A 24,460-nucleotide genomic window follows, 5' to 3' on the forward strand; every position below is an offset into this window, starting at 1 on the left:
AGCATGAGCTTAAACCCAGTGTACCGGTTGCAGGTTCTCTGTGTTTTCTCCATTCAATAGTGTCAATATTCTTCGACTCTAACCTTGGTGGTGTTTGCTCTTCAGGCCCTGAGCCCTCAGAGAACTTTGCCAGTCCTCCTGTTCTACTAGTGGTATCAGCCTAAGGACTTTTTTACTTAACTTCTTTGTTGGCCAGACACAGAAGTAATACCTAAGCTGCACATAAAAAAGTTAAACAAGATAGCGGTACATTTCTGTCTAAACGTTTTGTCCGTGATTGGCATTGTGACTTCTTGTATTCTTCACTGTAACTCATTCCAGTGTTTTCAGGCAAAATAAGATGTGGGGCTTCTAGGAGAGTTTTAGAGGAACCCACTTAGAGTGGGCTATGTGCTGTTCTGCATAGACTGTCTTGTTAAGTTAGATGCAGGTACCACCTGCCTATTGATAAGCGATGATGTGATGGTCTTCATGAAGTGAACCACTGCAGGGCAGAGTTGGAAAACCAGGCATGACTCTTGATGCATGACAGAGGCCTGATTCTTCCAGCTGAACAAACTGAAAGGTTCTGGTCCTTTTCCTTCTTTTCTTGACAATACATTGTTATGCCACATATAAAGTGTTTGTTTGTGAGGGTCAGCTTGATCACACTTGGAGAATACGAGCTTCAGAACTGCAAATCATAGGCATTTATTCAGCAGAGGAATGAGCTGGTGGGAGAGATCTTCTCTTTATTTAGTTCAAGACTTTTTTGGTTGTTGCTTTTAAGGGGGAGGAAGCACGGTTTTGTGGTTCAGGTGTCGGGGGTATGACTTCCAAACACGGCATAGTCTCAAACTGCCTAGGCGATCCCACTGCAGATGTACGGGAATCTGTGTACTTGGCTTTGCCTTAAAGAAAATGGATGTGGGAGTTGCTGACCCCATCAGAGTATCAGGAGGGTATTGTTATGAGGTGGTGTGCCTGCAGGAACACAGTAGTACTGCACAGAGGGTCGACACTCATAAGGTTTGACAAATATTTTATAAATCTGTGATGGATTTCCCAAAGGCCTTCTCTTATTATTGTCAGAACTCATTCTTTAAAAGTTATCTAGATTTTAATGAGGTAATTCAGGGGAAGTCTGTGGTGCCTATCTCAGATATGAAACCCCAGACTTCTATGAATAAGTGAATCCAATATTATGGTAGGATTAGTAGCTAGAATGGTTCAGTGCATTAAGCAGACTGAAGCGAGAAGCTGTGTGAGCCTGCACTGAGCTCTAATGTGAAGGCACGCCTGACTCGCTGTTACTTATAGGGAAGACTCTGTTCTGCACTTACTGCAGGTCAGGATCCCCAAAGACAGGGGTTCAGTGTCACGGGAGACTTGCACTATCTTCACAAATGCAGATGGCAAAATATATATATATATTTTTTTTCAGTGGACAGACAGTTGGGAGAAATTCTGTTTCTTACTGAAAGCTAGAGCTCTGGGTTTCATCCGCAAATGTCTAGTGTATGACTGATCCACTTCCCATTGGCTTCCCTTGGAGTCCTGGCATCTCTTGTCCCTCCCAGACCAAGCTGTGAACCTCCACTGATTTTGTGGAGGTGCTGAGACTCCTCTTTCGCTACCCCAGGCACCTCAAAGGTGATGGCGATCTGTTACCAGCACACTAAATGCTGTGCTCCCTTGCCAACTTCCCAAAGGCTTCTTTAAACAGAGGACATAAGTTTTGGAGGAGAAGAGCAGTTGCTCCACTCTGTCCTTTTATACATTAGAGGGAGTCACCAAAGCAATTCTGTCCTCCAGCCTGAGAATTAAACTCTGTGGAAAACGCTAGCTAGGGTGAAGGCTGGTTGTCTATGTCCTGTGTGTGCCTCTGTCAGTGCCATCTCCATACTGGTTTACGTGTAGGTCTTATAAGCAATTCCACCTCTGCCCCATGGTTTGTTGAGATTTGTTGAGGCCGAAGGACACTGACATTCTCTAAACCTGGCCAGCAAGGTCTTACTTTTTCTGAGCTTCACTAAAGATACAGAACCACAGCAGCACGCAAGAACAATTATTAAACGCTGTTAATTAGGGGGTGTAAAGATGGGCTCTCTCCCCTTCTCCTTTGAAACATGAAAGCCCAGAGGGAGCCTTTATTAAAGTCAACAAAGAAATCTCAAAGGAAAAAATTCTCTCCTTTATTGTGGTCACACGCATTGTCTCCCGCCTAGCGCGACCTGACATGTGAATGTAATTACTGGCTGTGTCGCATCAGGGCACAGGCATGCTGCACCCCATAGCCCCCGTCAGGAGAGGAGACAGGCACAATCTGCACTGTCGGTCTAACATCCAGCCTCTCGGATCCTCATGCTGCCGATGCTGAACATGCAGCATCTGGAGTTTGCTTTCGATTGATCATTTATTTTTGTTAACTGCTTTTGGTTTAACACATTCCCTATCCCAAAGCAACCTCTGATAAAAGCAGTCTTCAGCGCCCAGCATAGCAATTGGATTTCCACCCTGGATTTTCCTGATGGAGGGGTGGACTTTCTAACTTCTTTACTCACCAGATATGTTTTCCTTGTGTGTGTTAACAATGAACCAAAGTCCACGGCAACCTGATTACGGGGATGCTTTTAGCTCGTTAAAGCCCATCAGAAATATTGACGATTCCACTGTACTTTTGTCAGGAGTAGAGTCGTAAGCCTTGAGCTTCTGCTCAGTTACATCAGAAGCAAACACAATATTATTTCTTCCTCAAATGCTTAAATGGCATCCATTTGTTGTCATAAATACTTTGTTCTCTTTAATCCCAAATGACAAAGACAGGATTTCTGCTTTCTTCCTAACCCTTCCCTGTGGGGAAAGGTGAGGTGTGGATGAGGTCAAATACATGGGGGTCTTGCACTGAAGGTCCTGTGTCTTTGTTGGATGCAGGCGGTGAGGACAGAGCACAATGTGTTGCACTATACATTTATTGTATGAAAGTATGAGGAGATGGATGGCCTTCGAGGAGCGTGCATCTCCCCTTTGCCCTTCTCTGAGCTGCCTGCGGGCTGGTAGAAGCAAACCCTCGATGTGCTGTCGATTGTCTGCGATACTTTGGTAACCACAGAAATAAAACAGGATGGATCCGTTAAAAATTTCAGAGTAGTTCAGGCACCTACCTGAACTCTACAGAAACATCATTGATTGTTATTATTGGAAATCTTCTGTTTGAACAGGAACAGTACAAAATCCACTGTTCTCCTCCTCCTCCTCCTCCTCTGTGCCGTTCCTTTATTTTGGTCTGACCATGTTGTTTCTAGAGCACTTTCAAAAATACCTGGATTTTGTTTTTCATTTTTTCCCACTGTTATTTTAGAAATGGGGCAGCGTCCTCATGGGACACTCCTGTAGATGGCACCCCCACCGACATCCCTCTGCACGTTGGGAAGATAGGGCATGAGTTTGAATTTTTCAAACCAAAATTCTCCCTCATTTTCTTTTCTCAAAAAAAAAAAAAAAAAGTCCTGTATAAAAACAAAACGATTTCCACAGAGAAGCATCCAGCTGCTTTCTTCTAACACCCAGATAGCTTAGCACATCCATCTAATCTTGTGCCTTTACTGCTGGGCTGCCTTGCCACATCTGAGAGGCGAGGGATAAGCCAGCAGCCAGAGCCTGTATCTGTGAGTGATGCTGGTGGCGAGGAGCGTCTGGCAGTGGGATACTCTCTCCCAGCCGCTTTTTTCCCCGGCTGTAGGCTCTAGTTGTTGGGCAAGGGCGCATGAGCCTTGCTCTGATCCTGGCCGAGCCGTGCAGGAGCCGGCTCTGCATTGCGAGGAGACAGTGCAATTAGCTGCGTTTCACAATGTGTTGCTTTGGGTGACCTTTCCAGTGAAAATAATTAGAGGGAGACCATGTCTGCTGTTGGTAATTGGCTTCATTAGCTCTGAGGTTAATTCCAGGGATGTGTTCAGGAAGCGAGAGAAGAGGCTCAGGGGAGGCTGACCGGTTAATTACTTGTGAAATTAAAAGTCTGTCCGCTTTCTCCTTTTGTTTCCAAACCGGCCTGCGGGGATAGCGCGTACGTATGTGCAGTTTGAGCGTAACTGGGCAACCTGGAGAGAGGTGCGAGTTGTGTCCTTTCCCTGGCATCGTGGCGGCTGTGTGGGCAGGGAAGTTTCCAGCACCTTGGTACAGATTTCCCAGAGTATTAGGGCATTTGAGATCACAGGTCTGATTCTGCAAAGACCCGTTCAGTTGCCTAGGCTGTGAACGAGGGGACAGCTGGACTGAGCATTGACTTTCTACAGCCCACTTCTCAGAGCTACGCGGGTGCAGAAGGGACGTCCATTTCGGGAGACCTCTTCTTTCCGGCAGCAATGAGGACCTGGGGGAAGGAGCAGGCGAAAAGCTGGGAGTGGAAGCAGGGCGGGTGGGAGCACGAGAGCGGAGCCAGGGGAACGCAAGAGTGAGAGGGGCTGGGAGTGGCGGTCCAGGGGCTGGGCATACTGATGGGCCTTGTGGTCCTGAAGGTGGGCGGCAGCTACAAGCCCGCTCCGTAGTGCTTCCCAGCGTCAGCAGTACTCCAAGGACGCAAGTGCGGCTGTCTGTCTGTCACCGGGGCTGTCCCCAGCAGCGCCCCAGAGGCCTCCCCGCGGGGCCATGCCCCCTCCCCACGGGGCAGCTCGGAGACCAAAGTCCAGCGTTTCCCGCTGGGAGGGCAGCACTGCTTCATTGTGTTTGTAACACTTCTGCCTTCTTGGAGTCTCTTTTCCTTTGTCCATGAGCTTTGGTCTCACCAGAATAATTAGGCATTTGACCCCTTGACAGCTGTGTTGTTTACAGCAGCACAGTGTCCAAGCGGGAGCAGTGGGAGCATGAGGAATTAACACAGTACAGAGGAGAAAGAAGCCAAAATGAGGGCTGTGAATCTCCAGCCCACCCTGTGATTTGAAGGGTGAGGGAGGATGAAACTGTAGAGCAAAGCACTCATCTCTGATTCAGGATTTGGATTCAAACAAAACTTTATCAAGAATGCTTTGCAAAATGGCTTGGAATGAACCTGTCTTCCAAAGGGGGCTGGGCTCAGTGCGCATCCCCCAAACTCAGAGGAGCTGGGTAAGTGCAGACCTACTTGCGAACAATCTTGGGAATGGACAGCTGCATAACAGCACCTCATCCTCCCCTTCCCTCAGGTTTGCCAGTCATTGGAATAAGCATACTTGTCTGTGGGATCTTTTTTTGTTTTTTTTGTGAACTCTCCAAGCTTTTGCTTCCAGTATTGCCATTTGTAATCGAATCTGCACAGGCTTTGGCTTCCACGTACTGGCGCTGAGCTGATTCCCAAACACCCATCACTTGGTTGCATCTTGGCACCTAATGTGTCAGCCATCACTTCTGCGTGTGGTTTGGCGGGTCTTACTGAAACCAGGAATGGGGAGAGGCACTGCCGCAGTCTGTTCTCTTGCTTTTGCCTGCAGTTCTGATTTTAAAAACTTGTTGTTGTCTTGTGGGACGTAGAGGGGAGCAGGGAGAGCAGAAAAGTGAACCTGAGCACAGCCCTCACTCCTCGCCTAACACCTGTGGGAGGTCTGTAGCCAGAAACTGCAACTCAAAATGCTCCCAGAGTTAAGCACAGCACCTGAAGGGCAGTTTGGTTTGCACTTGAGGAATGCTATGTTTGTATGGCACATCTTTTACTTTGCAATAAAGAGATGAAAATGTCGGCTTTGGGTGTTTCTCACCGCTGTGAGTTGAGAGCAACATCAGCGGGGAGCAAGAGGTCTCAGGTTTTTCAGGAAGGCAATAGAGTCAAGCTTAAAGAAAGTGAGAGAGGAGCAGTTGGGAGTACATTCCCATGCTGCATATTTGTGCAGGAAAGAGGTGAACAAGCCAAAGGAAAAGCATATAAACAACAGAGAGAGAATCTTGTTGGCTGCCAGTGTGTTTATATCTTGCAGGAAAGAGCTTAGCAAGCTTCATGTATCTCTAGTTAGTCAAGAAGCAAAGATTCCTTTCTTTTAAACAATAATAGAAGGAGAGGAGTCAAGGAAGTCACGTCTGTATTTCCTGTCCCTATTTTGGCATAAGGAAATACTGTAGATTGTACTCTAATAAAATGATCAAAGTTTTTTTGTTTGCCTGGTTTCCCTTTCCTTTAGCGTACAGTTCCCTCTGAAAGCTCTTTACAGTGTTGTGTGGATGACAGAAAGGTGGGAAGTGTCTGGAGTCTGGGTGTGTATAAGAGAAAGACTTTTCCTTTTGGCCTGAATGAATAAATGCTCAAGCGTGACTGGACTCAGGGAGGCTTTGTAAAAAAGGATTCAAAAAAATGTCATCTGATAAAGACTTGGCTTGTTAAGGAAGCCAACAAGACCTGGACATGCATGTGCCAGTCCGTTTCAGTGGGTACTGGGCATTTTATGCTCTCAAGCTTTTTGGAAAATCCCACTTTCAAATTCCTGGTTAAGGAGCTCTTGTTGTGTCCCTTAAGCCCTGGTGTTAAAATCATCTCTAAGCACATCTCTACTCAGCAGTCTGTACTCTTCCAGCAAAAGTGTATCCACTGAGTGAAGGAGAATAGAGAGTTTCTTAATGGTAGAAACATGCTTCAAGAGTACGTTAGATTGTCTCAAATCTTCAAATTTCTCACTTGTGTTTGGGGTCCAATTCTGCAGCCTTGCTACAGTAAGTTTGGTGGGAAGACCACATTTATTAGCGATTGCAGTTAAGCTGGTGAAACTGATGTATTTCTCTGATGGTTTTACTTGAAATGGTTAGTTCCGGTTAGTATTCATGGGGACGTTCTTCCCGTTCTGAAGAGTATTGCTGAAATTCAGCATGCTTGAGAGCAATGAGGTCCTGCAAGAATTATTCTAAAAGCCCGTGTGCTAGATACCCAGTTCGTGTAAATCTGCAATAGCTTTATGGAAGTTGAAACAGCTACACTGATTTCCATGAGCTGGAGTTGCGTCCCATGATAATCTAGTTGCAACTGATACCTCTGCTATAGAAATTCATAAGTGGTTTCAAAAGCTGTAGAAAAGCTGTTGCTTTCTATTCCGTGCTGCAAGATCTTTTCCCCTAAAAGGTCTTAAAGTAAGACATATACTCATTAGTTCACAAACTGGTCCTGATTTTTGCAAATGTGTTGCTGGTAAACGTTCTTTCAGTAGTTTAGGCAGTTTCCACCCAAAGGCTTGTTTAATTATGGTTAATTTCTACAGTTTGGATGGTGGGTGGCTAGTGAGATCACATAGCATTGTTTCTGCTCCATGAATCAAACCCTTAAAGCTAGAATTGAAGAACCAGCAAAAAGAGATAATAAATAACATGTTTCTAGGAAAGATCTTTGGAGAAATAAGTGTTTGGGCAAAATTAAGGAGGTCTTGTGAAACTTCTGGACATTTTCTTAAACACCTGAACACTCTTTAAAGATTATCTCAGATTGCGAAGAGATGTAAAGCTACCCCAGCACTTTTATTCATGATACTCTTAGTGAATCTTTAACTTTTTCTACTAGAATTAGTGCAAGTATTGGTTCATTTGCAATTAGTATTTAGAACTCGGTGTTTTTCTCTAAATCACCTAGTCGTTTCTCCCCCAGAGTCCCATCTTTAGCTTTATAGCCTCTCTGCAAGGACACAGACTTAAATCAACACTTGAGCTGCAGTCTAGTGGTATTTCTCCACCAGGAAAATACCTGGCACCTCTTCACCAGTGGATTTTAGAAGACATGTATTGAAAATAGGGTTATACTTGGTCATTTCTCCCTATGCTGTCTTTAGTGCTAGCATAAAACTCCCCTCTCCTTTATCCTTGTCATTTATGCATTTCAATAGTGCTGAAGGAGGCAGAGAGCATATTGCAAAGGCAGATTATTCAGAATAATCATATGCTAAGTATTGCAACTTTGCAGGCAACTGGCTTTGGGAAGATTGAACCTGAAATGAGGTTTGATGATGAAGGTGAAATGATCACTTCTAAATGAATGGAAATGCTCTCCAGGTATTTTTAGGAGAACTGCGAGACTTGCCTAGCATATGTGAACTATTTTTCCTTCCCTGATCCTGCCCAACACCCATTTTCTCACTTCCCTCCATTCCCTCCCTCCCTTTCACCTCTTCCTGTAAATGAAATCTATGATGTGATGTAGTCAAAGGATTCGACTTGTGGCAGAGCTGCTTGTTTCTCTGCCAGTTTGTGACAAGTCACTGAGACATTGTTGGGTGCAGAAAGATTGAAAGGAGCAAACTTATTCCTTGCCGGCCCACCAATGTCTTTTACATCTTCAGCATCCCACACATATGGCTGGGCTCACATGAACCAAGGTCCGCAAGGCTTTCTTCCTGAGAATCAGAGGAGAGGCTGGTAAATCTGTCTCAATTCCTCTTCAGCCTAATGCTGTTTTTAAAGCAAATACCTATGAATCAGTTATGTACAGAGCTTGCCTTTTAAGGTGCAAATCTCATCCCGCTAAGCTAGTCGTTCTGTGTGTCGATTTTCATCCTTGAGGAGAAGCAAGAAATGCAACAATGCATGAAAACAAGAAATAATGAGAAAACCTGTTTGATTCTCAGACCAAGATTTGGTTTGCACTGATGTTTCAGGTCAGCTCTGTCTTTCTCTAATTAGTTCAGCGAATTGGTGTTGTGTAAAATACAACCTGTGTTCAGTTGTGTAAGACCAGTGAACAGAGAGCTCTCGAGCAGAGCAGAGCCGACATTCATTGAGGGTGAGCTCACCTTCATTATGGGATTTTACTATGCTTGGCGGAGGCAAAGCGCAAGCACTCGCTAGTAATAAACATCTGGAGGCCAGAGCTATTGCTCTGTCTGTCTGCATAGCATCTTGCACAGAGAGGTCCCAATCCATAAGAGAAGTGTGTAGCAAATAATAACAAAATGAAGCAAAGCGATTTCTGGCAAACACAACTAATTAGCACATCATTCTTCTGTTCCCTGGAGATGATCTAACAGAGTTGTCTTCTACATCCAGTGATTAAACCCTTTATGTAAATATTATTTTAGTTGTCTTTAAAATTTATTGCTCAAATGTCAAGAATGACATTAGTGTGAGAGAGGCTCTTATTTCAATTACATTTCCTCTTTTTCCTTCTTTCTCTCTCTTACAGTTTCTGTGGAGCCACTTGTGTAGATTATTTTTTAGCAACTTTCTACTTTGTGATTAGATACTCTTGTCAGTAGGGCTGTGGAGGTTTCTCATTTTTTTTAATCATCTTTAATGTCACTTTTTTTTCAGAGCTCTGAGCTGGAGAGCTGTGTAATCCTGTCATAACTTCAGAGATTGGCACTTTTCTTGCCCAGTCTGACAGGCATGGTTGAGTAGTTAGCACTTGGCCCTGAGGGTCAGGGCACCTCGACCTATTTTGAGGTGTTTCCTGTAGTTGCCATGTGACCCTGCATGAGTCACACACTGAAAAATGTGACTGCAAACATCAGTAATTAGAATCTCTTAATCCTTGGCTTGACTTTGCAAAAAGATGGGTTCCTAGCACTGTTGCTATCAGTGAGACCTCCTGGAGTTTTGTATCTTGGACTTTCTTAAAGGACTGCTGCTCTTGGGGTCCCCAGAATGGTGCCATCACATTAGCGCAGGAGGTGGTTGCCAGTGTACGAGCAGAGCTGCTTGCTGTGGGCGGTGTGTGATGTCAGGGTTCTCCCACCTGCCCTGCCTGGCAGGGAGCATCCTACCAGTGTGCATTTAGGGGGAGGTTTTGAAGGATTCAGTGCTGGCTTTTATCTGTTCCTGTTGAATACAGTAGGAAGTATGTAGGGGTTGACCTCAGATTCCCCAAATCCTACCCACCCCTGTTGATTCAGCAACATCCCTTTTTCTGGCCAAAGGTGGAAAGTCTCCCACATTCAGAAATGCTGAAGTTATCCATCACGTTATCCAGGTAGTGTCAAGTTTATCTAAACAATGTCTGCAAGCCTTTTCACTCAGATCAGCACTTACCGAAGGATCCTACACCAGCCTACACATCATTTCTGTGTAACAGCCTGTGTAGCGCAGGAAACAGGTACATTCTCACATCTGCTGAACAGCAGAGCAAAGCGGGTGGTCAGGCTTGTGGGCTGTCTCTGTGCTGCCATCAGAGGCAAACCAGGCTTGCTCATTTAAAACCAGGGCAAGAGTGCAAACACATCCACACTGTTTGGTTTAATTCAGACCTTCGGTGCCACAGGGGAGGGAAAGGGGGAACATCAATGAGGCTGTTAGAGTGCAAGGTGCAAGATGCCTGCTCCCATTGGGGCAAGCTTGGTCTTGGCAACAGTCAGATTCCAGGCTGACAGAAAGAGAAGAATGACTGTTCCTTCCAGTGAGTGAGAAGCCTTTCTGAATCCGAGATGAGAAGCTAGATAAGAGTGTCTGCCTCACGAATACCAGAAGAACTGGAGATGCCATTCATTTCTGTGTCCCCCATCCCTCCCTGCCCCATGGAAACATTATCATTCCTAGCAATGATGTTACCACCCAAAGCAAGATAGATTCAGTCACACAGTCACAAAAAGTCACTGCTCCTAAGGACTTCCCATGCAAGAATAACTTAGGTCCCAGAAGATTTTTCCAGAAAGTAGTAGATGGGATCCTTGCAGCTGGTGGGGATTTCTTTGAGGAAAGCAATGTTGAAGGAATGACAGCAGGTGCTGTGCTGGTCCTGAGAGAGCAAACCTGCCTCCTTCAGGTTTCTAGCACTCAAGAAACCTGCTAAATGTGACCTAATGGTGAACAGGTGGTGTTGAAGATGACACTAGTACACAGCACCCACTGTGAACCACAGTCCATGGCTGCCCAGCAGTTGTGTTTGGTTGGTGCTGTTGGCCAGTCAGTAACCAAGTGAGCAATTGCAGGAGAGGAGCATTAATCTTCTAGCTGTGGCTTTGAGCTGCTATTAAGGAAGCCTGGGTCCATTTCTTTCAAAAATAATCCTCAGCTGTGGGTGGGTGGTTCAGCCTCTCTAGACCTGACCCAAAGTCATTTTGGTCTCATAGCCTTCAAAACAATAGTGATAACTTGTTTTTTCTACTCTTAACCCACTTGGTCTATTCTATGAGCTTAGCAACTGTCTCATTTTGTCCCATAGTGTTCAAAACCTAATCACAATGAAATCTTTGGGCACCATATAGTGTAGATAACTAATAAAATAATATTTGGAGTGGGCTCTCTTATGGATATACGTGCTGGAATGGAAGATATTTTTAGCTCTGTTTTGCAGAGGGATAAAATAAGTCTCAAAAAAGTTAATGAAACTTGCACACACTTTTATGCAGACCTGACCTGCACTACCGCAGCCCTGAGAAAGCCTCACCTGGTGACACGGGCTTTTCCTGATGGATGTGAATCAATAGCTGAATGTTTTAAGCACAAGTCAAATGTATTTCTAGGGTCTTCACCACAGACAATTTCACCTTTCACCACAGTCACGTGACAAAATGCTTGTCAGGCCAGGTGGCATGCAGTGACCATAACAGTAACAACAAATCATTTCAAGAAGTACCTGAAACTTTTATGTATATTACAGAATGACCACGTGAAACAGTTAGAGGATGTAAAAGGTCCATGAAGTCTGTCATTTTGTAAAATGACTGGAAATTGTATTAATTTTATGAAATGCGTGCTTTCACAATACGACCTGTGGCCCATGGTTATTTAGAAAGTCAGTAGAAGCAGAATTCCATGCTCCTGTCTCCTTTGCTCATACCAAACATGTGAGCAATATATATAATAGTAAGTGTTTTATCTCCATCCTTCCAGAATTGCTGCTTTCCATATACTGATGTAGAGAGGCATTTGGACAAAGAAACTGAAATTTAACTCATTTCTAGTTAAAGCAAAAGCTCTGTTAAAGGCTCTCAGCTTTTCATAGCTGTGGAACTCTAAGTTGTTTTTCCATGCTGCTGCAAAATAACAGTGCTTTTGGCAGACCCTGCTTCATCTCAGGAGTTTCCTCAAGCTTAGGCTGTAATTAAGGCTGCAACAAGATGAGGGAGAGCAATTCAGTGTAAGGGTGGAGGAAACTGCTGCGTTTTAGCTGCAGGATTATGGATGCATTAGCTTCCCTAGGTGCTAACCAGACACCCTTTCTCACCTCTGTAATTTGCCCAGCCAAAGTGAGGAGGGAGCCCATCTGGAGGTACAGGAGACGAGGTAAGCCACAAGCTTGGAGGAGTGCTGGCTGTTGGAGGTGATCACCTTGCTCATTCCCGGGGGCGAAGGCGTAGCACAGTGCTCTACTCCAGCAGCCTCAGTCCTGGCTGAATTCACAAGGAGCACCTGGCGAGGGCTTGTTTGTACTTAAAAACATTCAGTGAGCAAAAAGCGCTCCCCAAACAGCCTGAGAGGCAGGCAGATTAACCAGGAAAGTACGGGCTGGACACCAGCAGACTGGTGGGTCTTGCATGACAGCATAGAGCTTAGGTCATGGAGCCATGGGAAAGGGCACGTTGGGAGCAGCCACTGTGGACCCAGGTTATTGGCAGAGCTCTGTGAAGGGCCAGAAAGTTGTTCAAGTCTTTTGGGGAGAAATGACTGCAGCAGTCAATGGGGAACTTGAATGATGCAGTGACTTTCATCCTATATTGCCATGACAACTACCTTTAATCCAGTGAGCTAAAAAGAAAAGGAGTATGTGTTGCACAGTGGAAGATGAGTGCGAGATAACTATGTTTCTTCTAGTGGGACAGTCTGAAGTTGTGAGATAAAATGCAAGGACTGTTTTGTCTGTGCCCTCACTCTTTTTCCTTATTGTGTCTCCCAGTTCCTCTTGCCTCAGGAAATTGGGTCCTTTCTCTTCATCTTCCCTGACTCGCAGTGTGCGTTTGGAGTAGGAGCGTGGGAGTGCTCTCTGGCTCTGGTGCAAGGAGTGTTTGGGCAAGGCAGTTGCTGTGCTAGAAATTCCTCTGCTGAAGAGCCTTTTCCTTTTCCTTTGGGCAGGTAGGCCCAAAGCCAGAGGTGCGGCCTCAGGACACATTGGGTCCTAGAGCCATTCTTTAATTCGTTCATGTTTGAATCTTTCTCAGGGCTCTCTGATCGCTCGCCCTCCATCGCATTGTTCCTCTTGCTCATCCTTAGCCAGCTTTCTTCCCTGTTGCGGGAGATTTCTGTGCCATCTTTTTCTGACTCAGCCTGATTCCTCCACGTGCCACTTTCATGCTGAGAATCATTCACCTCCCTACTTGGCTGCAATGTCTCATTTTCTCCCTCGTAGTGTTTCTGTGTGTCTTTTGATGTGCCATGATGCTCAGTTTCTTCCTTAATCCGTAGGCAAAGTGTGCGTGGTGGTAGCCCTCTCTAATGGCTTGGCACTGTTACTAGTTTACAGGGCTGCCCTTTTAGTATAAATGGCAGTGTAGGTTTTAGGTGGAAGCCCTGGTGAAAACCCAGATATAGGATAATTACGGCACCACCCTCTCTGTGTATTGTTTCAGCCTCTTGAGCGTGCAGGAGTGTAAACCACGGCTTGGCAACCTGCTGTGGATGTGAGTGGTGTTTGCCTCTGTTAGGTGCATAAAGGCAGGATGTTCAGCTTATCTGTAGGCCATGTGTTGCCAGTGTATGGACAGCAAGGCAGGGGACACGGCACTGTCGCCTGTGTCCCTCTCTGTGCTCTGAAAAGAGATAACGTATTAAAGAGAGAGCTGTCTAATGCTTTTGCAATCTCACCAGAAACACAGGTCTGTACAAAATCTCCTGCTGGGGTGAAAGGAGAATTAATGGACACATTGCTGGATGTGCTTATTTCCCCACAGGGGAAGATCAGGCCAGACCCTCCAAGTGCAGTAAGAAGCTCTTCAGAAACTCAAGGCTGAGGTGGGCTTTCACAGACACCAAGGGTGGGGTCTTTCCTGCTTAAGTTCAGGTCTTCATGACACAGATGTGTCAGCGTGTGAGTTAGATTCCCTTTACAGAGAGACTAGTCCTTTAGAAAGTCAGCTCTAACACTCCAGACTTCCTTGAGAAAACACAAAATAAGTAGAAATTTCAAAAAATGCAGCCCATTTCTCCCCTCTCTGTTGTGTAATGCTTGTTGCTGGATGCTGTTTTGGTGACATTTTGCATTTTGGATTTCTTCTGTCATGGACAGAAAACAATATGACCTTGTGCAATCCCTGGGTGTCCACCCAGGATGTTTGCTGCTGGGTTTTCTGCTTAAACATTGTCTTTTTGTGGGGAAAAGATCTAAGATTTGCAGTAACCATCAGATCAGGCTAAGGTAAACCAACTTAACTCTGAAGGACGCCGCTTTCTTCTTGAAATGAGAAAGGAGCTGTCCCTAAGTACAAGACAACTTTTAGAGCACATTAGGAGTAATTAGCTGTTAGACTGATGGACTGAACTGAGGAAACAAAGCCAGTGCAATTAGGTGGTGTATGGTTGGAGGGAATTAGTTAATTTAGGCTTTGATTCTGTCCTTTGAGAAGAAAACAAATGAGAAAACATCTCATTAAATGAGATGAGTTGTCTTAATCGTTGGCTTGACATTCCTGTTCTTTCTGTTGGGCTCCTTTTATCAGAATGTTTTTGGTACTGCTGAGAGTTACCAGACAGCAAACGTGTTAGTCCTGGAGAAAAATCTGTCTTAAGACATGTCTAAGAAATTTCCTGGCAGAACTGCACTGGTGTAAGTAGACCTCTGTATTTGGTGCACCCAAAGCGTGTGTATGCATGGCTTACTCCGGGATAAGAACGATGCTACGCAGTTATACGGCTATAACCCTGGTGGTACAATTATACTGGGATACTTCTGGTTATAAACTTTCTGGAGTGGACATGCCAGTAAGCATATTTTGACTTAAATCACACTATCTGCTGAAGGCAGTGTGTATTTCTTTCTATGTGTGTGTGTATATATATATATATATTTAAGTAGGCAGCAATTTCGCAGTGTTGCTCACATCAGCCCACGAGTCCTACCTCATCAGTAAAATATACTGTGACAAGTTTGCCTTTTGAGGAAAGATAGATACCTCTGTCCGTTCGCTCAGTCAGCAACAAGAGCTATGTTGGAGATGGTGTCATGGCAAGCCTGTCTCTGTCATCGATGTCAGACTTGGGATGTTTCAGTCATCTCCCATCCAGGCTTTTTAGATCGGTGGCCAGCAGGATGGATCAGTAAATGAAGCACTCTTCTTGTCTGAATTAAAAAAGCAAGTCCTTACTCTATCTAATCCCATTGATTTCAATATGCATTTTAACTGGGCTTATTATGGCAAGAATTTTTACCTGAGGAAAAACTTAGCTCATGAAAGCCATAAATATATAAGCCATATCCAGATGGAATGGGGCCAATCTCAGAGAGTTTTTAATCAGTTCTGACCAAGGAAAATCCCTGTGCTGGGATTTTCTTGGTCCCATTCCATGATCCATATTTGTTCCAAGATGCCAGCTCAAAATATATGTGAGGAGTCCCATTCTCACTTTTATTACAAAATGTGGTAGTTGGAGGGGCTTGGAAGCAAGGTGTGAGAGGCAATTATAAAACCTGAGGTTGGAGGCCATTCATGACTTTTATGAGCTCATTTCCTCATCTATATACAAACATTTGGCCAAAGCCCAATCTCTGCAAACTAGCTTTGTTCATCGCTGGTTTTAATTAACAGGAACAGTCCTGTGCAGTGTTCCCAATAAACGAATGACAAAGTATCAGTCTTGGTCTCTGGCAGTTTTCTCTTCTTCATCCCGCCAGAGGGCCTTTTTCTGAGCCCCAAACCAGCCCCTTGATCTCAGCTTCCAGGAAACCTTTATAAAATTCAGACCAGATTCTTGAGCAAGAACCAAATGTTTCAGCCAAAAAGATTTTTTTCCTTTTTTTGCATTTTATTTTTGGAAAGGGTGAACGGAGGATGATTAAGTCTGAACAGATGATATTTTCAATGGCACATTTAGCATTTATCTGACAAGGTTCCTATGGGTGCAGCCGTGCTGTTGTTTTCTTAAAAATATCAATTAGGACAATGTGTTTAAATGTGTTTGGCTGTTACCTTTTTTCCTTATGTTTCACAAATACAACCAGTAAGTAATGTTTGATATGATTTGCTTCACAGCACAGCAGTTGTAGGGGCCGCTCTGCATAAAGCACAGTAAGAGACGGGCTCTGCCTTTAAAGAGCTTGTCAAGCGAAACAGCCAAAGAGCAAGAGAGAGGACTAAAATTACCGAACCCGTTTTCACGTAGCAGGGATGGAGGTGGCACACCGTCCCGGGGCAAGCGTCAGCTCTTCCCACCTCACATGAGTCTTCACGAGGCGCGTGGCTGCTTCGTTATTTGTCACGTAAACTAAACTAAACTAAGTCAAACTGCTGCCCTTCAGCTAAACCTCCCTCGCTGGGGCCACGGCAAATTCATTGCCCCAAGCCCTGCCCAGTAGGTTACCCCCGTGGTGGGCTTAGTTTCCAGGAGCCCTGTCAGCATCCCATGTCTCCCAATCCATGTCCCGTGGTTGCACAAATGGAGGAAACCTGGCGTATCCTCGGGTCTCTGCCCCGCTGAGCTGTTAATAAAACCCCCCACTGCACGGCACTGAGCAAGGGTAATGTTTGCATGTCTCTTTATCTGTGATTTTTGCATGTTGCAGTGTGTGCTTAGATTGCCGTGTGTCTCCCTGAGCCAGGGCCCTGCTCTTGTCCAAAGTCAGAGGCCTTGGTGCATTAAAGATAGGCTCTCTGCAGGCCTTAGTTAACTTCCCGATTAATGCAGTGGCATTAATTATTCATCAAACCGCCAGTGAGGCCATTAAGTTTCCTCTTCCTTTGAAGACACCGGTACCTATTTCTCTAACGACAGAAAAGGAGGAGGATGCAGATCTAATTGCAGACATGCAAAGTGAGGAAGACTCCTCATCTGTCGCTTTCATATTGTGCCTGAAAAGCCTCTCTTTTATGGAGGTGTCAATAGCAATTTCATTCCCTTTTTAGAGGAACAAGTGCCTTTAACCATTTAAACTCACTTTAACGTACGGCTTTTGTGCTTAGGTCAAAGACATAAGGCGGAGAAAAAGGGTCCTGGCTCTGCACAGAGTCTCCTGGTGGGGAAGGTTCAGCCTGTGGCCGGAGGGGTCACGGGTGCTGCTCTGCCCTCTTGACCTGCCGACCGCTCCTGGCGGCGACAGACCTGTCATGGCCGAGCTGAGGGTGTCCTGCGAGGCTGGGAACGGAGGGCTGCGTGAGCAGGACTCGGCCTTTTCGGTTTTAAGCCTACAGCTCCGCGTTTCAGGCCGTGGCTGGGGGCACTGCCTCCCACCTACAGCGCGTCCGGAGCAGCCTGGGCCGGGCAGCCGGCGCCTGCCTCCACCTCCCCGGGGACGTTTGCCCTGTGCTTTGAGCGCTGCCTCCCCTGACTTTGTCCCAGGCAAAACCGCTCGTGAAAACGGCCTGCTGCTGCCCACAGGGGTCACCTTGCTGCAGAGCTTGAGACGCTGCCCAGACGCGGTGGTTTTCTTTCTTGTTCAAAATGTTCCGAGAGCTCCGGGCTAAGTGCACGACGGCGGCTTTAATAAATAATAAAAGACATCAATAGTTCTGGGTGATTTTATAGCCCCTCCTATCTCAAGATCTCAAAACATTTCACAAATGTTAATTTATTTAGCCTTGCAGATGCTCTTGCCAGACGTTTTAGAGTGGAAAACAGAGTCCGGACGAGGAGGGCGGAAATCGAGTCAGTGGGAGAACAGGAACTGGAGCGCAGCCGCTCGGACTCCCTGTTCCGGGGTCTCTCCCACTTCCGAGTAATAAGCCCTTTGAGTCCCACTTCTGAGCATCTTGTGTTTGTATAAACACTCAGGAATGCTGGTTTTGCTCACTGAATTTTACACCTGTAGCACCATTTTGATTAGTTAAAAAAGACAATTCTTCCTTTCATTAAGGAAGAGAGGAAGGCTGCTTCCACATGTTGAAAGTGCTTCCAGTGAGCCTCAGTATAAATAGCCCAGAAAAAAGGTGGTGCTGTCCGCCTAGTAAGCACTGGCCTGCTTTGCCTGCACGCCGTGAGCCATGGCTTTAAGGGAACAAGGAATCTTTGTACTAGAAGAGTATTATGTTGACATTAAAATGCAATAGAATTGAGTGGTAAGGGAAGCAGATCTGGCCCAGACAATCTCATCCTCTAGGTAGCGTTAGGCGAGTTTAATGGTTAAACAAAGATTTTTAATGAGGTTTGAGGCTGCTTTGCTTTCACAGAGCTGGTTTATTTCCTTTATTAGGGACTGTATTAAACCTAGTCTCAGTTAGCTCATTGCTTGAGTGAACTTGATGAGGCTTTGCTGAGAAGGCTGGAGCACCACAACAGAGCTGTGTGAAAGCCCAAAGGAAGACACCCCATCCTCCTTTCTACGTGCTTTCAAGTTGTTCGCTTGCTCTCCAGATTTGAGTGTTTCTTATGCCATTGCAGTGGTCCTAGCTGGCTTGGTCTAAAAAGGGAAGCAAATGGCAGCAAAGAAGGTCTAGAGCCAAAAGAAAAAAAGTAGCTTTGCCACAGGCTTTCAAGGCAGGGAATACATCCTGCTGAAAGCAGCAGTGTTTAGAGAAAAGGACTGAGATTTGAGGGGAGAAACCTCAGAGGATCTATTACAGTCCTGGGGAGGAACACCTTAGCTCTCTACTTAAGAGCACACATAGGCAAATGCAGAAACTCCTATCCAAAGGCTGGGGCAGCTTTGGATATGAGTGTGTGGATATGGCCAGAGCTTAGATGAAATGAAGCAAACTACTTTACATTCCTTCAAAATATTGAATTCAAATGTAGTTGATCTCCAGGCAGTCTATTAAACTGTGATATGACTAGTGTGGCTACTTGTCACAGGAGCAGGTGGCTGAAGTTGAGCCAAGTGAAAGAAAGGATTGTGGGAGAAAAGTGATGAGTGGTTTGGGTTTTTTTTTTTGTATCCTGTCTAAAGTCACTGTCTAGTCTTGGCACAAGGTAGCAGGGAAGGAAAGAGATAAGGCAAGGATCAAAATGATTCTTTCTTGCTGACCTAGGCCTGTGCGTGGTTACCCCAGCTTTGATAGCTTGCCAGGACATACTGTTTGAGCTGGCAAACTCTAGCGAGGAAGATTGTATCACCTTGGCAAAGCCTTTTCTCTCATTGAAGATTTAGTTGTTCTGGAACCAAAAAAACCTGTGGAAACCCAGATCCCCTTTCTGTTTCTGTTTCCAGACTGAGCAAATGAAGAGGGGAGGGAGATGTTTCTACTAGAGCAGCGGAGCAGAGGAAAATGTGCAGTCAACAGTTGTTTGGAGGGCTTTCCGTCTGCTGCTGCTTCATTAAGAGGTAAAGTAACACAAAAACACTCCCGTCAATGATCACAGAACAGTGAGGGGATTAAAAGTTATGTAAAACAGGCACTGTGATGGTTACTACTGTATCAGAAGATGAAGTCATTTCTCTAAGAAATACAGGAATGTAATGTCTGTACTTGTATACCAGGCCACAAAGTAGTGAATCTGATTCAGGAATGATGTTGGAGGCAGTTTCCAAACCATATCAAGATGTTCCTTATCTAATACCAACCCAAAATGGCTACGGCTAACACCAAGGGATTATGTTTCCACCACTGAAAGGCTTCCTGAGTTCCCATGTAACAGAAGCAAAAGAGAATCCAGCTGGTTGGGGTTTTTTTGTTTTTTTTTTTAGTCGGCCTCAATTTTACTTTGCTCTGGTGCTGGCTTGCTAAATTGGAGGCGGATTCATTTGAAAAAGGTTGTCATGGAGGGGGTTGGCCTGAGAGTATTTAAAGCAGTAACTTCCCTCTGTTGATGGATCTGGTGATGCCGAAGGCCCCTGTGCAGCTTTCTAAAATCTTACACAGTTGTAAGCTGCAAGGGACAGTGCTCTTTCCAGGTTTTTAAAAAATTATTTGAAAACCTGAAGAAGGTACAGAATAGAGCCACAAAAAAAAAAAAAAAAAAAGATGAGAGCTACTGGCAGGGTGAAGGCCTCAACACCTTTACCTGTTTAGTGAGACAAAAAAGAAATGAGAAGTGACTTGACTATTGTGTCCATGTACTTTCACAGAGAGAAGGCGCCAGATATGAAACAATTCCTTAGTCTTGGGAGGTAATTCAAAGTGAGCCCCCCTGGCTGGAAGATGAAGCAAAGAAAGTTCAGTCGGGCCCATGTTTTTGGCAGCAGGAAAGTTGAGCCTTTGGGACAAATTGTCCCCATGGAGGATTCGTTATTGTCTCAGAGGCTGTAATAGTCTCTCATTTCAGATGGGTCTTAATCAACACAAGCCATTAATTGTAATAGCAGGGTTATTAGGTTTAATACAGGGTAACTGAGTGAAAATGAATAGGCTGAGATGTATGGGAAGTCAGAAGGGATAATTCTTCCTGGCCTTACAGTGTGCAAACAAGCTTTGTAGTCCTAATGTGAGCCCCAGAGGCCTGCTGTACTTTACTGTGAAAAGAGAAGGTTTTCATTAACAACCAAATGCCCTTCTACACTATTCACAGAAGTTGGAGCATGTTGCTGCAGTAGAAATGGCACTGTTCAATTGAGTTTTTAAAGCACTGGCAAACATGCACACGTTTTTGCAATGCATAGCAAAGTCTGCAGGGTAGTAAGAGGTCAGGCCCGTAACTGCAGAAAGTGCTGCCTCTCACCGTCGCCAGCTGCTAAATAACAAAAGGAGAATAAGGAACTGATTCAGATCTCTATGAATAGTTACGACCAGTGTTTGTATCGTGAGGTATTCGAAGTGCTGTACGTGCATTAAATAATTGCCATGTGATGAAAGGTCAGCCAGACCACTGCCATTTACAGCCAGGCGTGTGAGCAAACTGGAGCCATGCATAAATATTTCTTCAGTGTAGGTGTCCCGTGAGCAGCGAGGGAGGCAGCAGGAGAGGCAGAGCATGGGAGTGGTGATCTCCCTGGTGTGAATGTCACTGCCCTTTCCCTCTCCCCGCTGCCCCAGCACACCAAACCCTCTGCAACACAGTGATGAAAACTTCTTGGCGTTATTTAGAGAAATGGATTTCATTCTGTTTACTTTCTGCTTTGAGCCTGCGTTGTTTCTGATTTTATAGCCAAGTATATCCTTTATTAAATTTCTTCAGTTCCCCATCAGTTTCAGCCACGTTCAATCCTATTGGTCTTCAGAAGGGAGAAAATGTGAATCTGCAGTTCTCCCAAAATCTGGAAAAAAATACAGCCATGTGACAGTTCAGGCTTGGCTTCTCATCTGAAAGATGGAACTGCATTTCTAACAATGCAGCACCCGCCCAATATTAAATTGTAATAGATCACACTTTGCCATAGGTCCTTGGTTTATCCTTGGTTGACACTAAATTCAGAGGCTTGATGTGTAGGATTCAGTAAAACCCTAACCTGCTGTCCCAGAGACAAATATTACCAACTGTACCACACTGACACACAAGATTAGTAGAGGAGGTACCCTCAATGGCACAGGCATAAATGAGTCAGCTCTGATCTGGAAAGCTCACTACTTGGAGTAGTGATGCAGCCGGTAGAAATAAAAGACCAAAAATATGAGGTGTTTTCTTCCCTGAAGTCCACTGACCCTGCTGTGTGCTTATAGGGATCCAAATGCAGCAAGTCCTGAGTTACTGAACAGGATGATTGGTGTAGTGGACATTGCCTTTGTGGAAAGCATTTTATTAGAAATGTATAGGTAAAGAAATTGGGAAACAGGCCAGATGAGGAGCGGCACCCTTAGCGAGTGGTGAATCTCCTTGCTACCACCTGAATTTATAGTAATTTACATCAGACAAAAACTTGATGTTAAGGGCCTTATTGTGAACTTTTCAAATGCAGTTCAAGTGTCCCTACTGTTTCCAATAGCTATGTGCAGCAAGAACACAAATCTCAACTGTATTCCCCTTTCCCTCTTCCCCCCACTCTAATCAAATCCTTCATTCATTGCTTTTTCTAACATAGTAGACTTTCTTGCATGGTTCAGCACTCAGGAAGTAGCTCTACAATAGCAAAACAGTGCTGTCTTTGTTCTGGAATAGTGGAAAAATGAAGATCTATAATCTTGAAATGAGGAAACGTCCAAGTGAGAAGAAAGCAGGGCACGTGCAATGTTATATTTGTTCGTGAGCTGGGTAGAATTCAGCAATGCCTCTTAGAGAGAAAGAAAAGAGAGAAAAGAAACTTTTTATTTCATTTCACCTCCTCCAAAATGACCCAAAGCCCATCAGAGTTGATGTTTTTTCTGTGGACTTTAACTTAAACTCATGATACTCATCTGCCTTTCATACATTTGCTTCATTTGCCTTATTTTCTACATTTCACTCTCCCACTGTCTATTCACTGCTGTACTCCGCACTTGCTTTTCCTGCCAGTCGGGGTCACAAAGAGTATTAGTTGAGTTCTTCCTTCCAGGTAGCCTTAGGTCTTCAATTTCTATTTCAGAGGGTCTATCCAAAGGCACTCCAGTTGAGCAGTATACTTATGCTGTATTCTGACCATCCAGTCCTCTGTAAGAGTTTTTAGGTTCCTTGATAATTAAGTTGGTCCCCCAAACCTAATTGCATAGCATGCTGAAGGAGACCTTAATTGTATCTCTTCCAGGGTATTTTTCAGTAAATACTATTCATTTACCATGCTTGTAGAAAGCAAAACTGAAATATAGAGTCTTATCCCTACCTCCTGCATGAATCCTTGGATTCTGCAGGATGACATAGCCTATGCACTTTGCACTGGCTTTGGATGCCCAGAATCTGCTTGTACTTCTGGGCTCTGGGCTGGCCACCATATCTCTGGGAGCATTTGAGGAGGGAGAGGTCATTTGCCATGAAGGTGGCATTTCTGCATGGTACAGATGAGATAGAGTAGGGAAGTCTGCAGGAGCTGGGGCCAAGCCTTAACCACCCTAGAGCTGGCAGACATGAACCAGCCGCATCAGCCACGTGTCGAGTTGTGGAGAAGGGGAGAGCAAGGTACCATGTTTACTTTCTGGTAACCTTGCAAAGTTTCCACAGATATTCAAGGCATGGAATGGGCAGGAAAGGGGAATGCAGAACAGGTGGAAACCAGATGGGAGTATGGTTAATTTGAAAGCTTGTGCACAGACCTGTGGAGTATTGCTTTTTCTGCTCTTGCAGTTCAGCTCCATGAACTATCCTGCAGCATATGCACTAGTGTTAGGAAATTTGGCTTTTCCAGCCGTCTAATCGTATGTGTAGTCTGCTACGTCTGGTTGCTGTGCACTGTGATTCTGTCCTGGCTGGGTGTACTTTGTTAGGGCTCTGCACTCTAGGTCTGGCCCTGAAAGGGGGAAAAGTGTGTCTTCCCAGAGAGCCCTTGAGCCTGCTCTTGGAGAGAAATTTCTGAGCTGGAGAGTAGGGCAGTGAGCCTAATGGGGAGAGCAAGGCAGGGCCAGCCAGAAGAGGGAGCCGACTGCTCAAGAAACCAGCCAGAGACTCCCCAGAGGACAAGAAAGCAGGTGCAGAGCCAGGTCACAGAGTTGATGGAAAGAAAGGGGCACCTGGAGAAGACTATATTGAGTTCACAGCAAACAGGGAAGCTGAATGAAACCAAGCCAAAAAGATAAGACTTTTCTTACAAGGCAAGAGGAGGGGGTAGAGTTTGTTTTAACCCCTTTTTTGTAGTCCTTTATTCTAGGAGTTCATTGCTGTGGTAGGTACTGGAATAGGACCGAACTATGGAGGCTGGTAGTGGCACACTAGCATTGAGGGAGGGCATGGGTAGATCCACCTCAAAGCTCTGCCCAGCTTGAGGCCTTGAAAATCTATTCCCAGATTTATCCCTTCAGCTGATTCCTGTGGCCAAAGCAGTCCTTCTCTGGCTTGCTAGAGCTGGCTTGAATCGGCACAGAGTCCAGCCCGACTTCTTGGCCCAACCAGTGAACCCAAAGGGAATGCAGCTCCAGTGGTCTGGAAAGTGTGAAGTGTCCCAGAAATGCTTAGCGGAGCGACTCACCAGTGCTCGGCCTGAAGCAAGGTGTTGCCATAGGGAATATCCTCTCTGTTTCCCAGGTTTTATTTCATTGGTGGGGGTCGTATGGAAACAGGGAGCCACGCTCTGTGCTTTGACATTCCTACTGGGTCCTCTGGGTACTGTGGACCTCCTTTTCATAGCAGGGTGGCTTCCCTGCTCATTCCCCATGTGAAGTGCACTGACATCAGTGCAGTTACGACATGGAAATTCATTACAAGAATGACAACTGTGACAACTGCGAGAAATAAGCAGTGGGAGCAGATGGGCTTCTAGTGAACAGAAATCCTGTTTCCCTGTGAATGTCCTTATAATTGCAGACAAACGCAAAAACAAAGGAAGGAGGAAAAAAACGCCAGAAGGCTTGAGGCACTGTGTAAGCAAAATTGCCTTAACACACCAGTGAGCCTTTTCCTGTAGCTGCAGTGTCGTGTGAATCTCCAGGAGCTAAAAGTGAATCACCTGACCTGCTCTTTGCTTCGTTTTGCTGTTACTCATAGAGCTGCTGTGTGAGGATTTCCACACCACCACCCCAAAGCAGGGATATCTTTT

General features: G+C 45.2%; 1 long non-coding RNA gene across 9 annotated transcripts in view; it reads left to right on the forward strand.

Moving 5' to 3' along the window:
- LOC112968830 overlaps nucleotides 1-24,460 on the forward strand; it is a 376,846-nt gene that overhangs the window by 254,322 nt on the left and 98,064 nt on the right. For all 9 annotated transcript variants that reach the window (XR_003254455.1, XR_003254459.1, XR_003254458.1 and 6 more), the window contains one exon: nucleotides 19,139-19,252. This is a non-coding gene — a long non-coding RNA (uncharacterized LOC112968830). The remainder of the gene's footprint in view (nucleotides 1-19,138; nucleotides 19,253-24,460) is intronic.

Source organism: Apteryx rowi, unplaced genomic scaffold (assembly GCF_003343035.1).
Source record: "Apteryx rowi isolate R43461 unplaced genomic scaffold, aptRow1 scaffold_326, whole genome shotgun sequence".
In the NCBI taxonomy this organism is placed as follows: Eukaryota; Metazoa; Chordata; class Aves; order Apterygiformes; family Apterygidae; genus Apteryx; species Apteryx rowi.